The sequence below is a fragment of the Propithecus coquereli genome, unplaced genomic scaffold (assembly GCF_000956105.1).
Source record: "Propithecus coquereli isolate 6110/MARCELLA unplaced genomic scaffold, Pcoq_1.0 Scaffold157, whole genome shotgun sequence".
Lineage (NCBI taxonomy): Eukaryota > Metazoa > Chordata > Mammalia > Primates > Indriidae > Propithecus > Propithecus coquereli.
In genome coordinates, this window is record NW_012140191.1 from 4,395,135 (window position 1) to 4,401,443 (window position 6,309).

Here is a 6,309-nt window from a genome sequence, read left to right on the forward strand (position 1 = left end):
TGCCTATAGTCCCAGCTACTCAGGAGGCTGAGGCAGGAGGATCGCTTGAGCCCAGGAGTTTAAGGTTGCAGTGAGCTAGGCTGACGCCACAGCACTCTAGCCCAATCAACAGAGTGAGACTCTGTCTAAAAAAAAAAGAAAAAGTAAATTTATTTTTCAAAGATACAATTAAGATCAAGTATAGAATCATTATTTCATGCTAGTTCATCTTTAAGTGACTGCTGGAAATAACAAAATTTAAAAATCAAAATTAATTAAGTTAGTCATGATGTAAGTACATCTAGAAACCATGGAACAATTTGAATTCCTTAGTTCATTTGGTCATTCATGTGTTAAAAGCATTTACATATTTCCTCTTATGTATCCTACGATGTTAAAAGGAATATGCTGAAGATGTTTGCCCTTGAGGAGTTTACCACTTTGTAGTGAAGAAGAATATGCAACCAAAACATTATAACCCAATGTAAGTAAATATAAGCATGAGAGTGGGAGTGCAGAGGAGTAAGTGATTGGCAGATATATTAGACTATCTTTTTTCTATGGAAAGCAAAAGCCATATTAATATATTCACTGGATTCCAGATTGAGCTGAGGAAATGAAATAATTTTAATTTGGCTCACATTTAAATTATAACTTTAAGGTTTGATGGTAATGGTTTCATCACCATGGAATGTTATAGGACATCTGATTAGATGAGTGTTATTTCTAGTAATTCCTACATGTTCTTATTGAGGTTTCCCCCAGTTCTTACCTGACTTCATTTAGCCTCTGGTGTTCTTGCCACCACACTTGCTTGTGTTGTTTCATTAGTATTTGTTCTTTAGATATCTTTGAAGTCTGCAACGCTTTTCTGATCTAGATTCAGAGGAACAAAAGAGAAGCAACTTCAAAGTTTGTAAAATATTTTCCAAAACAAATATGTTTAATCTGCATTTTCTAAGTTCAATACTTACTCCTTCTCAATCCTTATTAGTGTATCTTCTGACACAAAATCTACCTAAAATAAATACTATGTTAAAAAGCAGGGAGGGGCAAGAGAAAATGATTTGGAATACTGACTAATTTAAGAAATATTTTTAAAGTATTTATGAAAAGAAAGGTGAAGTCATTTTATTTTCCATACATACAATAAATAATACCTTAATTCATACAGCCCCAGAAATTTTTTCAAGAGTTTTCCATATATTTCTTCCCCTTTGGACACATCTTTCCTGCAAGGCATAAAGGGCATTTTTATTTCTAGTTTACAGATAAGGAAGCTGAATGTAAGAGACTTGGACAAGATCATAAAACTCAAAAACATCAGAATCACAAAGAACTTGTTTGGGTTGGTTTGGGTGTTTGGGTTGGTTTTTATCTGTTCCCTCAGCACAAGATGGGAAAGATTCATAGGGTAAGTTGTTGGAGGCCTGGCTTTAGTTTCAGCTTCAACACTTACTAAAAATATGACCTTGAACATACCATTTTAATCCTTCAACTCTATGACTTTGCAAATAAATTTTTTTAAAGATTTAAGCAAATATTTATTTGAAAGTACTTAAAGAAATAGTAAAAAAAAAACTTGTAGCGTTGAAATCCAAATTTTTGACTAAATTTAATTTTCCTCCAATTTTATGACTTTTTAATAATATAGTACATAATTAGTGCTTTTGGGTTTCTGTCGACAAGTTGTATCAGGCCTGAGTCTGTTTGTCTTAGGTTCTGTTTCTGGCTGTTCCCCTGATCTGCTCCATATCACAGAGCAGCCTGTGTTTCCCAGGTGCCCCTGTCTGCTGGCTTCAGCCAAAGGGAGACACTGGGATGGGAGACTGAAGGCAGGAAGGAAAGGAGAAGCCCAAAGATTACCGCCACCCGCCTTCTCTACTCTCATAGCATCTCCAGGAGCATCTGCATCCTGTCCATTGCGCCAACTCTTCTCTGCACAGTTAATTCCATTGTGGTTGCAGCTACGACGGGGAGCCTCACCCATGGGATGTGGTTCACGTCCCTCTGGCAGTGATTCTTGTGGTTGTTAATCTATGTGTTGCCTCACAGTCCTCTGTTTGCCTTTCCAGCTCTATTAAGTGCATAACCATGTCCCCACGTTAAAGACCCTTCTACTTTAAACTCTCCAGCAATGACAGTTTCCTGGTTAAACTCTGACTTACATTCATGTGTACTCTGAACTTGGGTATTCCATGCTAACATTTTTAAACTACAAAAGTGTATATCAGAGGCCGGGCGCAGTGGCTCACGCCTGTAATCCTAGCTCTCTGGGAGGCCGAGGCAGGTGGATCGCTCAAGGTCAGGAGTTCGAGACCAGCCTGAGCAAGAGCGAGACCCCATCTCCACTAAAAAACAGAAAGAAATGATCTGGACAACTAAAAATATATATATATAGAAAAAATTAGCCGGGCATGGTGGCGCATGCCTGTAGTCCCAGCTACTCGGGGGGCTGAGTCAGGAGGATCACTTGAGCCCAGGAGTTTGAGGTTGCTGTGAGCTAGGCTGACGCCACGGCACTCCAGCCTGGGCAACATAGTGAGACTCCGTCTCAAAAAAAAAATTTATTTTAAAATTATATCTGAACCAAACAAACAATACCCTAGTTTTTAAGTAGTCACATTAGTTTGAGGAGATATAGCTCATAGATATATGGTAACTGTAGAATAGAGTGTCAAATGTGCTGTGAAATCCTAAAAGTTGCCTTTTATGAAAAAATTAATAAAAAGCTATGCAAAACTAACATAATATTAAAATTTTAAAAAGATATGAAAACTTGTAAATTACTTAATATGTTGCTTCACCAAACCAGTTTTTTAATGCAGCCAAGTAATGAAAATGCTGTTTTTAATGAACTCTATTATTTGCACAAGAGAGAAATATACTACATGAGTAATTCTAAGCTATACTTGGTGCTAAAATACTGTGCACAGTAAACGTCTTCCAAATCTAGTCCAGGTTCACCTTTTCTTGGTTTGGGATTTATATTTGAGCAGAAAAATGCAATCCTAGAAAAGAGAACAACTGAGGGCATATTTATATAGTGTCAGAGAAGGAGTCTTAAATCAGAAAATAATCCATGGCTGGTACTCACTAGCAATATTTATTTTTCGGATTAAGTTGAAAATTGTTTGAAACTAATGAAATAACTATGTTTCCAAAACTAAAGTTGAATTCGGAGCTCAAAGAGTTGTTACGAACGTTAAATGAATAATGCATGTAAACTATTTAACAGTGCCTGAGAGCATTCAATAAATGTTAGCTGCTGTTCACTATTAATAGTTGAGAGATTTTAAAAACTATTTAGAATGTCATTTATTTTTGCATTTTCAACTTAAATACTTCCTAGGAATTCAATTTTCTAAAAATAGAAAAAATACACACAACTTCTAACCTTTAGCTCCGTACAGGCAGAAGCTAATTTTTGTGCTTCAGTTAATGCACGCAATTGTTGGTAGTCTACTGGTTTATACTTGGTGCTTCTCATCCCAGTTTTCATAAAGAACACCAGATGATCTACAATTCATAAAAATAGAAAAATGACAAAGAAAGAGTATCATGTTATTGGAAGTCAAAATATAGTTAGGGCAACATGTTAAATTCAGGGGTCTCATTTTTAAATGTTTTTAAGCAAATGCAAGAAATAATACAACATCCATAATATATTTGAACCTCTATTTCTAGAAACTCTTAGAATATGGTCACTATATTTCTTATATAACATTACTTCTAAAAAGGCATAGAGGGAACATTTTCATTTAAGTTAGTACTGTATATTGAAGATTTCAGAAAATTTTAATGCCAACATACAAAGTATGACTGTTGTCTAGCCATTCCTTTTATTTAAAATGTGTTAGGCATCAATTGTGCTTTGTAACTGTTAATTGCCCGCCAGCTTTAGCAATCTAGGGATAAACTCCAATGTGTAACTTCTACAGGGTCTCTGGTCAAAAATAGGCTGGTTTCTACTCACATCCACATCCTACCCATTAAGATTCTTCTTCCAAAATGCACATCCAACCTGTCCACTTCACTGCCTCTGCACTAGTCAAGCCACCATCACCTCCTGCCTGGATGACAGAAGTAGTTCTACTTTGTAACCCTATAATCTATTCTCCACACAGCAGCCCAGGTAACCTCTTAAAGACTCTAATCTGACCTTGCTTGAATCCCTTCAATGGTTTCCCATTACCCTTTAAAATAGTATTCAAACTCCTCGAAAGGCAGTGTGACCTTACCCTTCATCATTTCTCCACCCTCTTCTCATTTACACATTCCAACCACTCTGGTCTTTACATTTCTCAAATATACCATGTTCATTCTGCCTCAGAGCCTTCCTACTTGGTGCTTCCTGTGCCTTAATGACACTTTCTTCTTCTTTTTACCTGGCTGGTTTCTACCCAGCCTTCAGCTCCACCAAAGTGTCACCTCCTCAGAGAGACCTGACCAGACCTCTCCATCTAAGTAAGGGAGGACTCTTGTTTCTCTCTCATCCTATTCTTTTCTTTACCATGATAATTTTTGTCAGTCTTCACATATGCATGTTTACTGATTTGATGTCTGTCTCCTTCAATAGACATGTGTACCATATTTGTCTTATTTCTGTATCCCCAGAGCCTACACAGCATGGTAGGTGCTCAACAAATACTATTTGAGGAAATGAATAAAAGGTGGCTGGTGGTAGCTGGATTTCTTCCAGCTACTTAGAAGACCCACAATAACAATTCCTAAATCCATACTATAGCCTCCCTCTCCCTACCTTAATCTTTCAATGTCTTTTAATCTGCTTTAATAGTATAGCCTACAGACAAGGGTGGCAAATGTAAATACCCTTCAGGGCCTATCGGTTAGTTAAATGAGAGAAGTGGCACAGGCCAAGACCATAGGAAACAGCAGAAAATATGGAACACTGAAGAGCATTCCATGCCCAAAGATAATCAAATACACCTTTTTTCTTTTTATAACACAAGTACCAGACAAATAAAGCAAGTCTGCAAAAACAAATCTATGCTGGTAGCTCCAGCCTACTGCACGCATCTGTAGTTTTCATCTAATTCTCTCAGCCACAGTTTAACTGTTCAAGTTTACCATCTCTATCTAGTAGGAAACCTCAGCAGTCCTCTAACTGATCAGCTTTAGGCTTCGGTCAGTGGAGTGCCCAGTTCCTTTAGATTTGGGATTCAATTTTCTCGGCATGAAGATTCAAAGATTGAGGCTCTGAAACAAAATGGAGTTTTGCAGATTCTCTTGTGGCTACCTTGGTCTAACCCTATTTAATTTCTTCCTCCCGGTTTTCAAAAGAAAATCATGCAACCCACACAATGTTTCTTACCATGTCTATGTGATTCAAAATTTTAATTACAAATGTAAGAAATCTTACACTAGAAAACATTCTGGAAATCAAAGTTGTAGCCAGAAACTAATCTGTCTTCATGAACTTGAAACTTAGTTTGGTTCCAACTATACAGAAGGCCAAGTGGAAACACTTCTTGACCTACATACTTTAATCTTTATACGTAAATCACAAATAATGACTACTTACCTTTCAAGAATGTTGAGGGCCTCTGAACTAAGAAGTTACTAAGCTGAAATATCATAAAATTGATTTAATTGTAATTTCTGTATATCAGAGAATTGAATAGACATTCAGATTTAGAATCTGAAATGTTCACAAATAATTTACTTAGTTCAGCTTTTCATTTTAATATTTGAGATGATTGAGGCTCAGAAAAATGACCAAAATCATCAAGTCATTAGCAAAAGAACTTCAGTTTCAAAATCTCATATTATAATACAAAATATAATACATGTTTTAATTTTAAAAACCTGAAAATGAAGGTTTATTTCATAATCAATATGGTGGACAAGTCCAATCGGAGCTGAAATCATTTGGTGACAAACCTGACCCAAACTGAAGTTTATGCTGTTAATGTGAATCTCCGTCCATTTGTATAATACTAATCTATTTAATTACGGGTGTTTCCCCTCTAGGGTTTTAAATAATACAGGGCATATACCCTTTATCACATTTCTAAAAATCTCAAAAATTTTGAATACATCTGGCTCTACAATTTTCAGATGAGGGATTATGAAGCTATATTAAAACAAACATTTCCTGATTCCCACACAAGTATACATCATTCAGTCCATTTCAATTTTATGCTCCCTAGTGAGAAATTCAAAATGGCTCCTTCAGCCTGTGGTTAAAAATGCTTTTGGCCAAGTAACTGCTACTTGAACAGAATTTTTTATGTTAAATAATTTAAGAGCATTTAGTTTTAGAAATTATTTCATGTTCACATTATGTGACATTTTAGAAATATCTTA

At 36.0% G+C, this 6,309-nt stretch overlaps 1 long non-coding RNA gene across 1 annotated transcript in view; it reads right to left on the reverse strand.

Moving 5' to 3' along the window:
* Window positions 1-751: 751 nt before the first annotated feature.
* Window positions 752-6,309, reverse strand: part of LOC105807394 — a 119,310-nt gene continuing 113,752 nt past the window's right edge. The window contains exons 2-3 of the long non-coding RNA XR_001137327.1: window positions 3,377-3,498; window positions 752-855 (exon numbers count right to left, since the gene is read on the reverse strand). This is a non-coding gene — a long non-coding RNA (uncharacterized LOC105807394). The remainder of the gene's footprint in view (window positions 856-3,376; window positions 3,499-6,309) is intronic.